This window comes from Pelobates fuscus, chromosome 8 (assembly GCF_036172605.1).
Source record: "Pelobates fuscus isolate aPelFus1 chromosome 8, aPelFus1.pri, whole genome shotgun sequence".
Classification (NCBI taxonomy): domain Eukaryota; kingdom Metazoa; phylum Chordata; class Amphibia; order Anura; family Pelobatidae; genus Pelobates; species Pelobates fuscus.
In genome coordinates, this window is record NC_086324.1 from 58826407 (window position 1) to 58847086 (window position 20680).

The window sequence follows — 20680 nt, forward strand, 5'->3', positions numbered from 1 at the left end:
TGGCGTGTTTCTTTGTAAATCTAAAGACATGGTCATTGTCACTTTTTCTGTAAGCACCCGGAGAACTCCTACATAAACACTCTGACTAACACAAACTTGGAATACAACGTTTTTTTGTAGCTGACAGGTTTTGTCATGCTTGAATAATCAGTTTATGGAAAAGTACAATCACGAGCTGTAACTAACTGAATCTTAAAGAGAAACTGTCATTTTAGCAAATTCCACATTTTGTAATTCAGCATAGTTAATAAAACGTATGTCGTGATTAGTGTGATAAAAATGTTCTTTATGTCTTAGAAAGTTGTGTGTATTTTAGGGTACTTCAGACGTCTTCAATACCTGTTACAAGATATCCATGAGCTAATAAGGTAATCCCATAAACTAAAATTGTTGATATTAAACAGTCCGCAAATCTTACACTAAAAAAGTCTAAAACACTAATGGTTCTAATAAAACTGATAAGGTTATTCATTATAGGATAAACTGTAGAGAATTCAAAACAAAAACAAAGAGAATTGCAAATGTTAGGGTAATATAGCCAAATCTGAAAAGATTTTCCAAGCAAAGTTCTCAGTTGGCTTTACATTTGAAATTCACTTTGAATACCTTTCAATTTAAACATTGGGGAATACCACTGTCATGGAAAAACAAAAAAATATAAGCTATCTGTCATTTTGATAAACACATCTAATAATCCTAAAAGTTATGTATGGAGTCCAAAGAAAACTTTCAAGCGGGGAGACGGGGGAGGCAAGACCATAATGAATACAGGCACTATCATTCCTCGGCCACATTTAAATCAAAGGAACATTGAGTTCTAGAGGATTGCTTGCCTGTTTTTGCTCTATTAAACATTAATGTAATAGCCCCAGGGGGGGAACTAGTAATCGTGTGTCAGGGTAACACTCACTTATGTGCTATAAACAAAAATAAGACCCTGTGAGCACTAGGCCCCTAAGGTCAACGGGTAGGGCGTCCTTAGAAATGAATGATAAATGTTAAAATATAACTTTTATTACTTTGTATTAAAATCCAAAATGTGCTAATAGTAAATTACAGACATAAACCCCAAAAAGGAAAAAAACGAGAAATAACCCCAAGACTAAGAAATGAAATGTCGTGACAGGCTGGAGAGGCACATTCGGCCAGTCCTCTATGTAAGGAGGGCCTAAATGGCTGGTGAATAATCTCCCAAGTATCTTGCGGGCAACTCCTATATAGAGGTATGTAGCCCAGAAAAAAAAAAAATAATGAGATTTGCTATGGTTTTAGTGACTCAGTCTATATTCACTCTTAGTCTACCTCTTAGAGTTGCTGAGCAGAATGTATCAACACAAAATGGCACTCAGGGGAGTGTAAAAAGTAATAATGTAACGGCTCAGAGTAACATAGACAATCTATTAGATACATTAACAGCTATTGCAGAGAGGAGACAGTGTAACATTCAGTCTCGTGACTAGGTAGGTCTGATAGTGCACGCCAATAGTCACTAAGGCGTGCTAACAATGCTGGATCCTAGCTCAGACTATGCTGTATGCTGTGGACGTTCATGGACTAGAGATCATGTACATACTATAGTGCTTTCTCTGTATTCTCCCTGTATTCTAAATGGAACTCACAACAATCTAGGGAATTTGATGGCGAGTCGGTGACTAGAGAAAATTCCAAAGGCTCCCGGTCATAAATCTTTTTGTTTATACTTTGCTTATTTGACGGGAGTAAACTATACAAATCAGCCATCAATCTTTTTTTGATAAAAGGTGCCAGGGATGTCTGCAATCAAACAGAAGTAATAGGGGCCCATGGGGCCACATATATCCTCTGCTTGACAATAAAACCTTTACATGTATAAATTAGAATCTCCCAACTGTCCTCGATATGTTTGTCTATTCTGATCATACTATAGCCCAGATGTCCTCTTCTAGATATCTTCACCAGGGCTTGAGTACCAGAACTTCTTTGAAAGTTCTAATAGAACTCATTGAAGAGTTCTGAAACATTCCTCCCATTCTAGAAAGGTTCTAAGACCTTTCTTCTTCCAAATAATGCCCTGCATTCATAGTGTATCTGTATTAGCTTGTAACATTAGAGGGTTAATTTCCATATCATGCTCAGTATGCAGAACACATCTAAACAGCCTCGGAATATGTCACATAACCTGCTGACCTAGAAACTAACAAAAAAATAATAAACTCAAGAGAAATGTCTCATCTGTAAAGGGATCCCTTTCTCCAGCAATCGCCATAAGTGCACATTTTAGACAGAAAATGGTTTAGTGGAAAGGATTGTGAAAGATAGCCCTACCAACCCTACAGACACAATACGTTTTCCTTTCATCATTGGAGACGGGCATTGAGGTGAGCAGGATATAAGGGAAAGATGCTTGCAGAGAAAGCGCTAGCTAATGAAGATGAACAGCAGCGTATGCGCTACCTTGAAGTCTGTGTTAAATGGGGCGTTAAATCAAATTAAGACAGAGGCATGAAGGTGCTTTCAGAAGAAATGAAGGTATGCACCTCTAGCACAAAAAAAAAAATTAAACAAAATAGCATTGCTTTGATGTTTCTTTCTATTGAATTTGAATCCAGATTGTCTAACCTCAAACCTATCCGTCCAAAAATAGTGATTTGATTACTTTATACAGCGGTATAGTAATGAGTGAGGCACTCTATGTAAGAGTCAACCTGTAATCAATTGTAGGAGAAAAATAAATCAAATTGCAACAATGACAAGGTTATTTTAATTTGAAATTAACCTTGAATTCACTTTGAATTCTCACTTTAGTGAATAACTCTGTAATATAGATAAAGTGTACACATATTTCTAAAGGCTATAAATATGTACTTAATAATAAGTCACAGTATATGTAAAATGACATTCCAAATATTGCAACAAATACAACTTATGGTAACACCAAGGGTGCAAAATGTTATTGTTGTAGGCCCTCTGTTTGTTTTTGTTGTCAAAACGTATTTTTTTTTACAGTCGTCTTCATAAAAACTAATAGAAGATTCCTGGCACCCAAACCCCAGCACCCCCCACCATTTTGTATGCAACAATGAGGCTGCCTAGAGTGTGTTAGACCGAGCTGAATGATACAAATATTGTGATAAATGTACATTATTATTATTATTATTATTATTATTGGTATTTATATAGCGCCAACTAATTCCGCAGCACTTTACAATATTATGAAAGGGGGGGAAAGATACAATAAATGAGACAATTACACAGTGACACAGGAACAAACGGTAGATTATGACCCTGTTTAAACGAGCTAACAGTCTACAGACTACATCCATCTTATATTGTTGCAACTACTTATTTGTTAGCCCACCTATTGCACAGCAGTTTAGGATATGTTGCCATGTTATTCTTATTATAATAAAGAAAATGGAAGAAAAATATCCTTACTATGGTATTCAAATCAGAAGGGGTGAGCTATGGGTGCTGGGATCTTTTTTTTTCTTGTCCAACCCGCATTGGAACTTCACCTGCAGCCTCCTTGTACCATAACCACTGCAATAATATATAGTGACTATGGTGCTTAGAGTGTCCCTCTAAGATAAAGTGTATTTATTGAAACAGAAGCCATGGCCTGCAGATAAATATACACTTTAATGCATTCATACCCAGTTTTAATCTAGATAAAAGCATACTTCCATAAAGGTTGAGACACGCCGCCATGCTTCTGCCAGAGAAGGAACGGCTTGGTAATATTAGAGTATGGTTAGTATGGTTCTAAAAGCATATGCAGCCTTAATAACCAAACTATGTTGATCTTTGCACCTTTAATAAACTTTCTGCACCTTTGGAAGACAGCCACTAGAAGTGAATTTAACCCTGTACTATAAACACTGTAGTTTAGTTAAAACTGCAATGTTTTACGTTGCAAAGTTAAAATGTCCACAGCATCCAGGACCACTTCGTTCAGATGACATTTTTAGGGCCACTTTAGTGTTCATTAACAGTTTTAAGTTAGCGAAAGTCCAATAGCAGAAAGGATTTTTCCAAGATAAAGGCAGCATTAATCCTTGTATCTCTTTTTATCTGATAGGATCTCTGCATAATTTCAGGAGCCTTAGGGTAACATATCTAAATATTCAGGTGGCGTTATATACCAGTTATGTGTGAAAACGACTGATATCTCATGTGCATGGGGAAAATATTCGGCTCGGATCGGCAGTCCGAAATTCGGGACTTCATCAATTCGGGACTTCGGCAATTCGGCACTTCGACACTTTGGCTACTTCGGCACTTGACCACTTCGGAACTTCGGCACTTTGGAACTTCACCACTTCGGAACTTCGGCAACTTCGGAACTTCGGATCTTAGACACTTCGGAACTTCGGCACTTCGGCAACTTCGGCACTTGAGAACTTCGGAACTTCGGCATTTCGGGACTTTTGTTGCAGCCGCTTGGTAGATAACTCCCTAATTCCCACGGTATTCGGGAGTTATCTACCAAAAGGCTGAAAGACCTAAATTGGTCTTTCAGCCACATTTACTAATACTAAGTAAAAATTACTTAGTATTAGTAAATTGTGCCCCTACTCGCAATACCGCGAGTAGGGGCATGTCTATTAAACAGTGAGCAGCCTGTGGCTGCTCACTGTTAAAAAAAATGAAAAAAATAAAAAAGGGTCCCCCCACCCCTGAGCGACGTGTGGGGGCCCTAAATAAAAATGGGGGGGGACCTAATGTCCTTCCCCCTGGCCCCCACCCCTGAGCGGTGGGTGGGGGCCCTAAACAAGAATAAGGGGGGACCTAATGTCCTCCCCCTTGCCCCCACCCATGAGTGGTGAGTGGGGGCCTAAACAAGAATAAGGGGGGGACCTATTGTCCTCCCCCCTGGCCCCCACCCCTGAGCGGTGGGTGGGGGCCCTAAATACAAATTGGGGGGGACCTAATGTCCTCCCCCCTGCCCCCACCCCTGAGAGGTGGGTGGGGGCACTAAATACAAACTGGGGGGACCTATTGTCCTCCTCCTGGCCCCCACCCCTGAGCGGTGGGTGGGGGCCCTAAACAAAAATAAGGGGGGCGGACCTATTGTCCTCCCTCCTGGCCCCCACCCCTGAGCAGTAGGTGGGGGCCCTAAATACAAATGGGGGGACCTAATGTCCTCCCCCTGGCCCCCACCCCTGAGCAGCGGGTGGGGGCCCTAAATACAAATGGGGGGACCTATTGTCCTCCCCCTGGCCCCCACCCCTGAGCAGTGGGTGGTGGCCCTAAACAAGAATAAGGGGTGGGGACCTAATGTCCTCCCCCCTGGCCCCCACCCCTGAGCGGTGGGTGGGGGCCCTAAATGAAAATTTAACCCCCCTCCCCCAGGTGACTAGGGGTCCCCAAACCCCTAGTCACTCCCTCCCCCCAAAAAATAAACTCCTACCTACCCCCCTCACCCTAAAAATAATGAGGGGGGAGCATTTAACTAAGTACCTGTAAAAATAAAAATAAACTTTCCATTCGATGTTTTCTTTCTTCTAAAATCTTCTTTTTACAGCCCCAAAAAAGGCCAAATTAATATCCATAATAACCGACGCAATAAAAAAAAAAAAACGAGCGCAAAAAAAATTTTGCCATCTTCACCCTGCAAGGGCTCTGCGCAGACTGAGCTCTGCAGGGCGGGGCAAGGCTTATAAAACCTTGCCCCGCCCTGCAATTAGGCTCAGGGCACTCTGATTGGGTGGGGGCCAGGGGGGAGGACATTAGGTCCCCCCCAGTTTGTGTTTAGGGCCCCCACCCACCGCTCAGGGATGGGGGCCAAGGGGGAGGGCATTAGGTCCTCCCCCCTTACTTTTGTTTAGGGCCTCCACCCACCGCTCAGGGGTGGGGGCCAGGGGGGAGGACATTAGGTCCCCCCCCAATTTGTGTTTATGGCCCCCACCCACCGCTCAGGGGTGGGGGCCAGGGTGGAGGGCATTAGGTCCCCCCCCCAATTTGTATTTAGGGCCCTCACCCACCGCTCAGGGGTGGGGGCCAGGGGGGAGGACATTAGGTCCCCCTCCCCCAATTTGTATTTAGGGCCCCCACCCACCGCTCAGGGGTGGGGGCCAGGGGGGAGGACATTAGGTCCCCCCCCCCTTATTCTTGTTTAGGGCCCCTATCCACCGCTCAAGGGTAGGGGCCAGGGGGAGGACATTAGGTCCCCCACCCCAATTTTTATTTAGGGCCCCCACCCACTGCTCAGGGGTGGGGGCTGGTGGGGAGGGCAATAGGTCCTCCCCCCTTTTTTTACTTTAGGGCCCCCACCCGCTCAGGGAGGGGGGACCCTTTTTTATTTTTATTTTTAACAGTGAGCAGCCACTGGCACATGTCTACTGATATCCTATTAGAAAAAACTATAGCAAACGTATATGCTTAATATATATGCTTAACCCCTTAAGGACCAAGTTTCTGGAATAAAAGGGAATCATGACATGTCACACATGTCATGTGTCCTTAAGAGGTTAATAACATCTAAAAACACATAATAACAGTCTCTTGCATGACAATATTAATATATAACTAGAGCTTAATATTGCCCTGCTGAAAAAGGAGGAAAACATTTATAATGAGCCAGCTTTTATGAAAACGTAACAATTAATTTACATGTTATGGGGGGGGGGGGGCGGAACCTGACAGGGGAGCCGAGCAGACGCACTATCTGTGAGCTCCCGAGCCTGGGCCTAATATTCGACGAAAAACAGGGGCACATTACCTTGGATTGAACCCCAACTTACCTCATCTTGTTATACAGAAGCAGGGGAACAAGGGGATACCTCTCATGCCTGATATGCCCGCTGGAAAGCCTGACCCGAGGCTTGGGGCCTACAACACGCAGGGCGGGGTAGAGACGGCCGCTCTCCCAGCCCATCACTACAAACAGCCTCCGCGACCTCTGGCTTCCCCCCCCCCCACAGGACCGGCGGGGGTTATCCCGGTCCAAACAGCTTCGACCATCATACCTCCGTGGTCTCCGAGACTCGACACAACTCCCAGCCACGCACAAAACCTGCAGGCCGCGCGCCAGCCTGACATGGCGGACACACGACCCAGCGCAGGAAGCTTGCCGGCGGAGCACCAAAACCTCGCCACCGAGCCTCTGAACATTCGCCTGAACAACCTGTTCAACAACTTCTGGGCAAAGATTGAGTCGAGGTTCACTGCTACACGGATCCAGCAGCGGGAGATCAGGAGCACCGAAAGCGCACAGAGAGGCGACACTAGGAGGGGGCCTGAACAACCCTCGGGCACTACTACGCTGAAACAGCCTGTCACTCACCGCATCAGCCCATCAGGGCCGAAGGCCACTAGGGGTACAACCCCATCGCATCACCCACGCAGGTGGAGGCCTGCCCGCCGCAAGCGGGGCAAACACCTCAAGGCCCCCAGACCTGTCCCACCAGGGAAGGACCCGGTCTCTAGCAGCTCCCGAGCCCGTGGGAAAACAATGCCGGCCTTGTCGATGGCCCAGAGCTGGAGGGAAAAGTCGGCCTGCTCTTGGCGGTTAGCCAACACCTGTGCTTACCCGTCGCCACTGCCACAGATCCCCGCTAGAGGAATAGGATGACTCGCCATATACAGGCAACCAACGCAATGGACGCTACCCAGAAACAAGCGTTGACATTTAAGCTCTGATGATCCGACCTTACAAGTCTGTGCACATGCTCCTGTACACATTAGTGGACTCTTTTCACTTGTCACATATCTGATCTAACTTACCACATACCTGATCTAACTGACCACCAAACTCCCTAGGTCAGACAAGCTACTGCACACACACCTGTCACACACCATGCAAGCTAACTGAAGCTAACCCGGCTAGCACTATGATACCTGTTATACCCCATATACCTATATTCTGTTCCACCATTTAGTGACCCTGCAAATCCCTGACCAACCCAATGGTGAAATACTCCTGTCTCCTGCTTTGGTGGCCGGGGTTACACATAGCTCCACACAGCCACACGCATCTAAACCCACACGGAGGTACAACCATTGCCTACACACTTAAAAAAGAATGTATTACCTGCATGTAACCTTAACCTGTTTCTATTATACAAAAAATGTGCATTGTCTTGCAATTACCCTATGTCTTATCTATGCCATGAAGCTCAAGGAATGCCGTTGGGGTACCTAGAGCCTGTTGTAATCACTATATGCACTGCAAAAATAAAAAATTCAAAAAAATAAAAATTTACATGTTATGCACTAAGAAATCAAATACAATAACACACGTGTGAGTGACCGATAGGGTATACATAGGAAGTGCGCTGTGTTGATTATTGCGACACTGTGCAATATAAGAGTTTATTGTGTTATCGTTTGCTGTTCATCAGTTTATCACAATGAGCAAATAAAACGTTATAGTGGAATTATAAGTTATTTCTATGGAATTTACAACACACTTCACAAATACATGTTTTGATATTAAAAATCCTGGGATGTGACAGTTTCTCTTTAAGATTTGTTTTTCTACTGTTAAGTGGACAGAGTGACAGGGAAAGAAAGAAAGTGACATATGAGGGGGAGGTGTTTCACAAAGGAAAAAAATGCATTCCATGGTCGCTCAGTACTCAAATTTATACGTTTCAATAAACAGATTGTGTTTTGACACATTAAATGGGCTGGGATATAAATAGGACTTTTAAGCAGGGCTGAAAGAATAGTGAATGATAATCTTAAAATATTTGTGACAGACCTCCCTGTCCCTGGATTTTATAGCTCTTTGATGCTGTTTGCCTGTTTGTTCAGGGAAATACATCCCCTACCTATTTCCACTTTGCCCCGTTCGAATACTGACGAATCTACTGAACGACCGACCACCTAGGTGTGGAGTGTGCCATTGTTTACCCCATTAACCTTACAAACAGCTCTGAAAACGGCAAGCACCTCAACATTCTAAATGGTTGGCTGGGTGGTCATCTTGGAACTCGAACACAGCCAGCGGTGTTTGGTCGTCGAGTGAATGGAACTAAAATCGGCTACTCGAACACCGCGGAACACCGCCAGGACTTCCATACGCCAATATGTTCGGCACTATTCGTCTGAACTAAGCGGCATTCGGTAAAAACATTAGTCGAACGACCAATACTCTGGAAATGTATTCACGAACTCTGATTTGTATGTAAAACTGTGAGTTTGAGATTCCTGAAATAGACCGACCCCGGTATTTCAGCTACATTCGTGGGATCTGAGTGATTTCGATATATGTTGGGTGCTCAGACCCAGGCTATCTGGGGATATAATATTTGTAGGGATATCTTAGTGGTAAAACTATGTTTTTATGGTGTTTTTTTTATGCTTGTCCTGGACCTGAGAGGTAATGTAATTATGTGGGTGCTTATGTTGCTGCCACCTCTCAGGTCCCATTAAACCAGTTCCAGTTTTACCCTCACACAGAGTCTCATCTCGTGTTTGTAAGGAACAGCAATAATAGGTATTTCACTATGTTTTAGAATCGTTGCTTCTAGGATCATTGCAGCTCTACTCGGATTGGGGGAAAAGAACATCTCTGGTGGCGAAACCCCTCTTCCTATCGGGGTGTCCGCCACAATATTATTTTATTTCACCTCACAAGTTATTCTTTAAATGTAGACTATACTGAACCCATAGAAGTAATGGTTTTTGAATCAGAGTTAAAGGGACACTATTGTAACCAGAACAACTACAGCCAGTGGCGTACACATGACCCATGGGGCCCCGGTACAAAAATTGATCCGTGGGCCCCCCTCCCCCCCCCCTCGCGCTTACTCTGCGCGGGCCGGGGCAGCAACACATGGCGGCGGGGACCTGGTCGCAGAGGTTGCAGGGCTGCGACCGCGGTATGTACGTCACTGCATGCAGATGCACACACACTTAAAGGACCACTACAGACACCCAGATCACATCAGCTCAATGAAGTGGTCTGGGTGTCAGGTCCCTCTAGTTTTAACCCTGCAGCTGAAAGCATAGCAGTTTCAGAGAAACTGTTATGTTTCACTGAGGGTTAATCCAGCCTCTAGTGGCTGTCTCACTGACAGCCGCTAGAGGCGCTTCCACCATTTTAAGACACTGAACGTCCATAGGAAAGCATTGAGTAATGCTTTCCTATGGGCGGTTTGAATGCGTGCGCGGCTCTTGCCGTGCATGCACATTCGGAGCTGAGAGGCGGAGGGATCCCCAGCGCCATGGGAGTCCGGCGCTGGAGAAAGGTAAGTGCTGAAGACACACACACACACACACTCTCACGAACAAATGCATACACACTAGCTAACAGACACACACATTTACTGACAAAGACAAACTCAGCGGCAGACATACATACACACTCACTTACAAAACATACACTCTCACTGAAAAACACACACTCACTAACAGACATCAAACAGACTCACTAACACACACACACAAACACACTCAGTAACAGACACGCACAGTAACACACTCACTGACACTCACTAGCAGACACACACACTCTAACACAAACAGCAACACTCACACTAAAACACACACACACACTAACGCTCACACACACTAACACACACACTAACACTCACACACACACTCACTCACACACACACTCACTCACACACACACTAACACACACACACTAACACTCACACACTCACTAACACTCACACACACACACTAACACTCACACACACACTCACTAACACACACACACACTAACACACACACTCATTCACACACACTTACACTCACACACACTTACACATGTTTTTTTTTATTTAATCCCCCCAGCCTCCCTACCTTTTGGAGTGCTGAGGGGATTCCCTGGGGTCCAGTGGTGCTGCTGGGCTCCTGGGGGGCCGGTCACCTGGCGGCCGGTCAGGCTGGCTGGTGCGCGAGGGAGCACTCCCCCCTGACATCTGACATCATCTTCCGGCTCCGGTATCAGTGCGGTGCGCGAGGGAGCTGAAGAGAAAGCACTCAGGGGGGAGTGCTCCCTCGCGCACCAGCCAGCCTGACCGGCCGCCGGGTGTAAGCAGGGCCAGCCTCGGGGGGCCCGGAGGTGGCCGGCTCCTGGGCCCCCCAGGAGAAGAGGCTGGCCCAGAGCGTACATACCGGGTCGCAGGGGCGGCCGGGCCCCCTGGTGTGTACGCCACTGACTACAGCTAAATGTAGTTGTTCTGGTGAGTATAATAGCTCCCTTCAGGCATTTTCATGTAAACACTGCCTATTCAGAGAATAGGCAGTGTTTACATTGCCCCTAGGGACACCTCCAAGTGGCCATTCCTTACATGGCCACTGGAGGTGCTTCCTGGCTCAGGGCTGCACAGTAAGTAGCCCTGCCATTCAGTGTCCCCACGTTCTGCATGGAGACGCTGAATTTTCCTCATAGAGATGCATAGAATTAATGCATCTCTAAAAGGAGGTCCTGCTTGGCCTAATGCTTTTGGCCCCACCCCGTGCTGATTTTAGCCAATCCAATGCTTTCCCAGTGGGAAAGCATTGGATTGGCTAAGAATTGGCCATTTTGATGATGTCACAAAGGGGGCGGCACTGGAAATAAAGTGAGTTTTAAACTTTTATAAGGAGGCTAAGGGGGGGCGGGGGGCAAGCCACCTATATGGTGTGTTTAGCACTATAGGGTCAGGAATACATGTTTGTGTTCCTGACCTTATAGTGCTCATTTAAGTAGCCATATAGCTGTTATTGGGCCTTGTACAATTCATAATACTGAGACCCCCTCCTATTTTTATTTTATTTTTTACAAATTTCCGCACAGACATGGACCACTTTGCTATAGATTTAGTTAGATGGCAGTCTGTTATTGTATGCAGTATATAAGTCAGTCATACTATACTGGGATTATATTGCAGTTATAATCCAGCACATTTTGCCTCTCTCAAACATGGATTCACACCTGCATCAGGAAGAAGCACTGGGATGACAAACTCAGATGGTGTCTCCCTTGTTACCATAACTAAATAGGAGGATCGCAAGGAATTAGAGTTTGGTAAGGCATTATAAGATTTTTCCTATTATACTCTAGACTCTAGAAGCTTCTACTATGCAACTAATTATCCCCTTAAGGACCGCATGACAGTCGATAAATCTTGCAGGGATTTAATGCCTGGTGACGGCATAGACCGCCATGCATTAAAGGTACCAGCAGGGCTAGATTGCAGGGAAATATGGGTATCATTTGATACCTGATTGTCCTCCCTGTCAGCTGGTGACACAAATAGTGGTCCCTGACTGACAAAAAAAAGATGCACAAAGCTCATTTCAATCGCTTTAAATCATAGCATCAGAGTGATCCCGCTTAGCCGTGGTGATTAGTTCAGAATTACTGAGGATCCTGAGCTTTTAAAGGGCAGAGTGAGACCTCCATGGTTTGAAAAGACCACAGTCAGAATTCTCTGCATACCCATCTGCTGACAGTGATCGATGCTGGACCTTGCCAGCTGCCCAGCACCGATTACTGTGTGAGGGAGAACTCCCTCTCATGTTGCAATCAGTAGAGTTACAGAGAGTTCTGTACTTGGTGAGATTGGAAATCCATCTGCTGAATTAGAGTTAGATTTACCGTTAGGGATGGTGTTAGGGTGAGGCGTACGGTTGGTAGGGTTAGAGGTGATATTAAGAGTAGGGTTAGACTTAAAATCAGTGTCCATGTCACTTTACCAAATCATACCCTTGGTAAGTAAGGATATTAAAGTTAGGGCGTCTGTTATTTGACCCTACAGTCCCTCTAACTCCTGGTAAAGGTAAACACGTATGGCATTATTGTACAAATATAGAGTCTTCACAGCAGGTAGATCTTTTAAATGATCTGTGAAATTCCCCATGAAAAAAAAGGTGTGAAAAACACCCCCAAAAAATAGATATAGGCAGCAGATGCAAATGAGGTTGGTTATAAAATGGTTAAATAAAAAGTGTAAAGAATGCTCTTTTAAATAGCTTGCGGGGTCTACTTTCTACTAAAATATACTTTTGTGTAGTGGTTTGGGAGTCAATGACTGCTATTAAACTTGAAATCTTAGCATGACAAATGTTGCAAACTTTTAACGTTAAAACCATTATTTATTCCTTGCAGTCCTAGACATATGGGGCATTTTAACAACGAGGACTAATTAGTGAATCTATTTTGAGTCATGTTTGTTTAGTTGCACTTATTGTATAGAAATTATTAATTGCAGTATTGTTTTCATTTTATTTCAATCTTTTTAAATATACGTCATTCATATGTAATTTTGTGTTCCATGAACAATTAGGGTATCAAAAGAAAGCCCTATTTTCCTTTATATAATGATACCTATTATGTATATGTACACATTGTGGTAGAATAAATGCATGGCAAAAGTGTCAAATAGATATTGGTCAGAAAGGCACTGCATAACAAAAGAATATTGGTACTTAAAGGGACAATTATTTTCGTTTTAAACAAATATACAAACCAACATAAAGCAAGAAAAAATGTTAACAAAAAGTATGTAATAAATGTTTAGAAACTTACTATAAACTTGGTCAGATTGCTTTGTTGGGCACACCTCTCAACTAAGAGAGTTTCTTCCACCCCCTACAACCCATCTGAGTTGACCAGTGTCACGTCCTGCTCTGTTTTGTGGAGAGGTCTGGACTTGGCTTCTGGTATCCAGTACTCTTGTTTCAATTCTTGTTTGGTTTTTCTTGGTTTTTGGTTTTCTATTCTATGTCTGGTTTTCTTTATGCTGGCATTTCTGGGTTCATTCCTATAGTCCGTCCCTGGATTTCCCAGTCTCCAGGTTTCCTTTAAATGTTTGTTTTATGTTGCCACACCCGTTTGTTTTCCATCATTCCTTTCTGTTTCAGAGTCCTGCAGGCAGCTGCTCAAAGCTTCTGCCCTTTCTTGCAGGTAAGTGCTATATATGTCTACTTAGGATGTTTTAGCATACATTAGGCAGTGTAGGACCTGCCAGATATGTGGTACATTGGCGTTGTTGGCAGGCTTATGCAATGTATGATCATATAGTGTGACTAAATCCCCATAATTTCCATTTGTAGTACTTAGTTATTTCTCCTCTTGTTTTGCCTATGTTATCTTGTCTTGTTTTAGTTTGTATACCCAGTCCAGGTACAGTCCTGTCCAGTCATGCCCATGTTATGTTCATGTTTTCCTCATGTCTTGTGTATATGTTCTGGGTTTAGCTTACTATCCTTCTCTGGTTCTGGGTTCTATTAGGTCTGTCTTGTTTTCATGTTTGGTGCCTATCTCTAGTCTTGCCTTCTTTCTAGTACTGGATACAATCTTGCTGCAGAGCCTCCCTATTCAGCTCCTGGGATGTCTGCTATTTTCCATGCTCCTAGTTCCTGGTATCCGCTGAAGCTGATTCAGGGTCTTGGTATGTGGCTGCACTAACGCTGGTGCTCAACGGTTACCCTGCACCAGACCCTGCTAATCCACCTCCACACTGTGACTCCTACTCTGAACATCAGGCATACTGGGTCCAGGTCCTGCTCCGCCGCCTGGACACTGTGTCTGGGTTCCGGACACCGGACCGCCACCCTGACAACCAGTCAACTAAAGAGAGAAACAAGACATAATCGTGAAGCCGCAGAAGAGAAATTACGCTGCATGAATCACACAGATCAGACTCTTTTGTTTCTTCCCCTGTCAGGAAGTTGCAAGGTGAAGTGATCTTCTAAGTGCACATGTGTAAATCGGTCAGGTATGCTAGGTTAGATCAGTGCCCCCCGGAGCGGGTGTGAGAACCATAATAAAGAAGTAGCAAATAAAATAACATGAACATGCGTATTTGCAGCCTGCATATTGAGGCAACTCTCTCATTTATAGCTAAAGCTAAAGGGTTAAAGGATGGAAATAATGTGCACATCAATGAAAAATTTAAATGAAGAATTTATAACACAAATAAAAATATATAAAATAGTCACGTCCTTTGCTGAAACAAAGAATAATTATAGCATACAGAATTAAATAAATCTGCAAATAAAGTGTACAAAAATGGGGAGGGGTTAGTCAGATTAAGTAATTGCTGAAATATATACAGCATAATGAAAGAGAAGAGTGGGCCCTACCCAGGGGTGGATACTGGAAATATATTGACCAGGGTGATTTTTAAAGAAACTGATGGACTGTGCATTTGCTGCTAATTGCTTAAAACATTATTTAACTGTCATTTGGATTAAGCCACAGCTTTTTAAATTATTTCAAAACAAAGAAGGGCTTAAGCCAAGCTCTGGAAAATAGATATAATGATGATACGAATTAAAATAGAATGATGGATTCAGGCAACTGAGCAACGTACTATGGACAATGTGATCACAGTGATATTTATGGATTACTCCAAGCCTTTGGGGGGAGGGGGGGGACCGGCATTCCTGTGTAATATGCACTATTGGGCACTATTAAGAAGGTCCCCCTCTCCATTTGCAGTATAACATGCAAATAAAAATTGTTTACTTACCTGGAATCCAGCTACAAACGAAGCTCCCAGTGCTTACTTCTGTGCCCCCTCCAACATCACAGGGGCCTTGCGTGTTTCAATCATAGAAAGAAGCCTGTGATTGGTCCATTTCACTGGCTAAAAGTACGTGTGCGCCCTCTGAGCTAGCGAGGAGAGGGAAAAAGTGGAGAGGGAGGTTTAAAAAAAAAAAAAAAAATTAAATATATGTATATGTGTATATATATATATATATATATATATATATATACTTAAGGTAACGGAGGGAGGCGGGAAGGAGCATGCGCTAGGAGGGAGAGTGGAGTGAGCAATCTGCACTCTGACTGCAAGGGAGAAGATGATCGTAATCGCCAGCACACTGTGCACATTAATGACAGATGCAAAATATGCACAGAATTCAGTTTGGCAGTTCTGGGTTGCCAACGTCACGTGTGTAGGGGGCGCAACTAGCACACAATTAAAAATATCACAGTATGTGCAGTGTTTCAAACTGAAAACCTGCACATATTGACTCCTACCACAATGATCAGTTCAAATCCCGTAAGTGGTCATGGTGGTTGGAGTAACCCTTTAGTTTTCATTTCTCTACACAAATAATGGGTAAAAAGTCCTTGAACATAAGTGAAAAGTACAAAACAAAGGAGCTCAGACTAATGACTCAGCAGAAGGTAAAAAAAAAAGTGAACAAAGCAAGCTAACAAAAACCCGAAACAAATACAAACATATATGTGTCTTGAGAACTTGCCTAAAATGTAAATGCTCCTCAAGCTGTCTCACAGAAAGTAGGAGAACATTTCCCCATCAACCTTCAAATATCTATTTTCCATCCACTTTGTCCAAGTCCTCCGGAACATCATTAAGTATTGCATGGACAAGTACTGGACCCTAGAGAGGATACATTTAGTCAAAACATTGACATAAACAGAAACGATTCACCTTGTAATAAAAACTTTGTGGCTGAAACTCAATATATGGAAACCTGTAGGACTGATAACTAGCAGTCAGTGCAAATCTCTGTAGAGTCCTAATTACATAATTAAAGGGACACAATAGTCACCAGAACAGCTACAGCTTATTGAATTTGTTCTGGTGAGTAGAATCATTCCCTTGAGGCTTTTTGCTGTAAACACTGTCTTTTCAGAGAAAATGCAGTGTTTACATTACAGCCTAGTGATAACTTCACTGGCCATTCCTTAGATGGCTGTTATAGATCCTTCCTGGGTCATAGCTGCCTAAAATCCATCCAAACATTCAGTATTTCCTCCATCTGCGTGAAGACACTGAACTTTCCTCATAGAGATTCATTGATTCAATTCATCTCTATGAGGAGATGCTGATTGGCCAGGGCTGTGTTTGAATTATGCTGGCTCTGCCCCTGATCTGCCTCTTAGTCAGTCTCAGCCAATCCTCTGGGGAAGCATTGTGATTGGATCAGGCTGCCACTTCAGATGATGTCAACAGACTGCTTGTTTTTTTTTTTTTAGACAAACAGCATGCAGATCTACAGCTTCTGGCTTGAATACAGTAAGATTTTGCTATATGTATGGAGGCATGAGGGGCCCATGGGGGCTAGATGGTGGTTTTAACACTATTGGGTCAGGAATACATGTTTGTGTTCCTGACCCTATAGCGATCCTTTAATCCATATTGCCGACGAGGTGTTATATAGGTTTTTTAAGGGACTCTATAGTCACCAGAACAACTACAGCTTGTTTTATTTCTTCTGGTGAGTATAACCATTCCCTTGAGACTTTTTCTTTTGGTACGCTTTCGTTGAAGTTCATGACACAAGTATCTTCTTATTGAAGACATCCAGTTGGAGATTGCAATTGGAAGCTCAGACCTTGATATATTATCCCAAAACTCCAGTCCCATAATAGATTGTTGAGCACGACCATATGAGTGGCCATGAACTTCATCGTTTATGATTACTTGGACCAATGGAAACAGATAAAGGTTAAATAAGAAAGGATTAAGAGCAGAGTTCTGACACAAAACCCATTTTTTACAACTGGTTTGTTTAAAGAGTTTATTGAACTGTAAGTGTATGTGAAGTTGAAAATAGAACATATGCATTATTATATCTGACCCTTTATGACTAAGTTACAAGAACTACAGTTTAAGCATGCCAAAAGTCAGCTTACTCAGAAATGTTTGTTTAGATCGAATGTTTGGTTTAAACTCTGCATGAAACAATTGGTTACAGAGAGACCTCCCTCCCTTGTGAGCCATCATAGGTGACTTTTGGGAGTCTTTGATGTCTGGAAGTGCCCGTTGGAGAATAAGCCAATGTTTTCTAAGGATCTCTTTGTACCATTTTGAGTACCAAAATGGCTAGCAAATGTAAGTCTAGTCCTTAATGACTTAATGGGTTCTAATTGTCCTGGTTTAGGCAGTAACAAATTCTTCCTATCAATATTTCGTAGGGGCAATTTTTAGAGTGAAGCTCTGAAGGATATCAAGGCTTAATATATATAATTAAGGAACAGCGCACACATAAAATTTTTATAAGGCTACACATTTTATAAGGCTACTTAAAATCACCTATCTCAGCGAACATATATGGAAATTAAGTTTGATCATATGGCCAGGCCATATTGTGTTAAGCCCATCACTGCTTCACAGTACCCCAATATCAGTGGGTCCTACACTAATTCCAACGTGGGAGATAAATCAGATAGTGCTAAATAAGCTAAATTGTATTTTAATAATAAGTGTCAAAACTAAACAATTAAAGTGAAAGTGCTTTGATGTCTATTCTCACATAGCAAATTATAAATCTGCCCTAAGAAAATTAAAATAAAAGTGACATTACTATCCAAAGCCTCCTCAAATATATACCTTCCTGTGGTAACCTCCAAAGGGGCCTCTGAAGCTGGGGGTCTGGGCGGGTTGCTCAGTCCAAAAAGAACCTGTTTTGGATTCCAAACTTAAATAGTAAGGACAAAAAGGTATTGGGGGCTCACCTGGAGCATGCATTTTGCAGGAATGGTGCTGTCGTAGTGACCAAGATTTATACATAATACAAATTAAGGAACAGCACACATATCTGTATTCTGTAAAAAATTTTGTCACTACACTTTCCTGCAAAATGCATGTTCTGGGTGTGCCATATCTTTCTTACTGTATTTTCTATATTAATTATATATATATATATATATATATATATATATATATATATATATATTATATTTTTATTTCCTTCCGTTCGTATATTCAATTGAAACCGGTAAATTAAGGCCTTGCACTGCCTGTTACATTTACACGTTGTGCTTAGTTAAGGGGCTTGTCTCATTGCATCCCACTTTAGGTCCTCAATACGTTACAGTCTTACAAAGATGTTCTGTTGTGCTATCTGTTTTCTAGCTTTGACAATTACTACCTTAGACAAACTAAGATACAGAGAGTTACTCCAACACCTATCAGGTAGTTCTTAAAAATATTTCTTAAAAATCTTCGTCATAACATTCATGAATTTCTTCTTTTTACACATATCCCCATTTACTTTTAGGTGCACATAGCAGACCCCTCTCCAGTAAGAGTGCTCTCTCACCGGCTCTGTTTAGGGTACATTCTGTATACCCTAAATCCAGTAATCCAGTACTTCACTTGTCATAGGTTAATTGATTGATCTTGTTTCAGAAAGGTGTCTTTCAAGCTACATCTTCCCTCCAACTTTTCTACTCTGTTTCTATCTCATCCTATTTAGGTGTGTACAGTTAGGTTAATGCTACTTCTCATAAGACAAGCCACTGCTAGGGATAGAGAACTGGCTGCAAGGGATAGGAGCTGGCCTTACTACTTCTGTTGGTTTTCGTTCACATGAGGCCAACCCCCGTCCACCCCACCTCTTGCGGAGATATCAACCACACGGCCCCACGTTACATTATTTGCCTCATATCCCCTTCTGCAGGGGTTGTTAAGAGTGTCACATGCCACAGCCATACGCATTTTTCTCCGTACTGTAACCGAGAGGCCAACATCCTGCCACATCGTTCGGTGGCCACATTTCCCCACGGGCCAAATCATAGGTAGAGCCTCCCTTCGCCACTTGGCAATTAGCAGGGATTCACCTGTCACAGGCAGTTAAGTTCTTTGCCACCGGTACTTGCTAGGAACCAGTTCTATATAATGTATATCACTGCTCAAAATAGTATTGTATTTGCTAATCTCTTTATAGATCATCAATTTGTCCACGCCCCATTCTTCTCAAAACCCTAGTTTAAATTCATTAATACTGGCTGAAGAATTCTTTCTCCATTATGCCTCCGTGGATCATGCCATACAGGCTATTCTACTGGCTGGTGAACAAGCCTGGCTATGTAAGATGGATATTACAAATGCATTCAAATTACTACTTATCCATCCTTCTCTCTGGCATATCCACGGCATCAAATGGAGAGATATTTATTACTTCGCCAACAGACTCATTTTCGGCTCCAGGAGCAACCCGAAACTGTTCGACATATTTGCAGAAACTCTATGCTGGTTGCTCCTGAATTCGGTGAGATGCCCCATGGTCATACACTATTTGGATGATTTTCTACTGGTCGAGGCAGGTTTCCTCACTCTACGTAGCATCCTTAGCACCACAGCAGTGTTTTCAACACTAGGTGTCCCATTGTCCCCTGACAAAACGATAGGCCCCACAACACAGTTGGTATTCCTGGGTATCTCACTAGACTCTGTGTCTATGCAGGCACACCTTCCCGATGTGAAATTGATACGCATTAGATAAGAACTGGACCAGTTCCTCCAAAAAGGTACTGGTACACAGTGGGATCTCCAGTCTTTACTGGGATACCTCAATTTCACAATGCGTATCATTCCACAGTGGAGATCATTTATCTCCAGGTTACTCTGCCTCCTACCCGGCATGCCTAACGATGGCACCATAGTTCTCAATCCCCCAGCCATAGCCGATTTATTCATGTGCAAGCACTCTCTGGCAGAGTGGAATGACATCTCCATGTTCATTCCTCCACTGACCGAGCACTGCCATGTTATTTGGACTGATGCAGCAGCCCACATCGGGTTTGCTGCAATTTTTGGTAACCACTGGTCTAGGGATGTTTGGCCTCAAGAAACACTTACCTTACCGGCCTTCGGGGAAACTCAGTCCTTTTCTAAATCTATCAAACTGTAGCAGCAGCTCATACTTGGGGTCATCTGTGGGCCGGTAAGGTAGTCAAGTAGTCAAGTGTTTCTCAGATAATTTGGCGGCTTACGAAATTGTCAATAAAGGGCACTCTTCCACCTTGACCAAAATGCGATTGATATGGAAATTG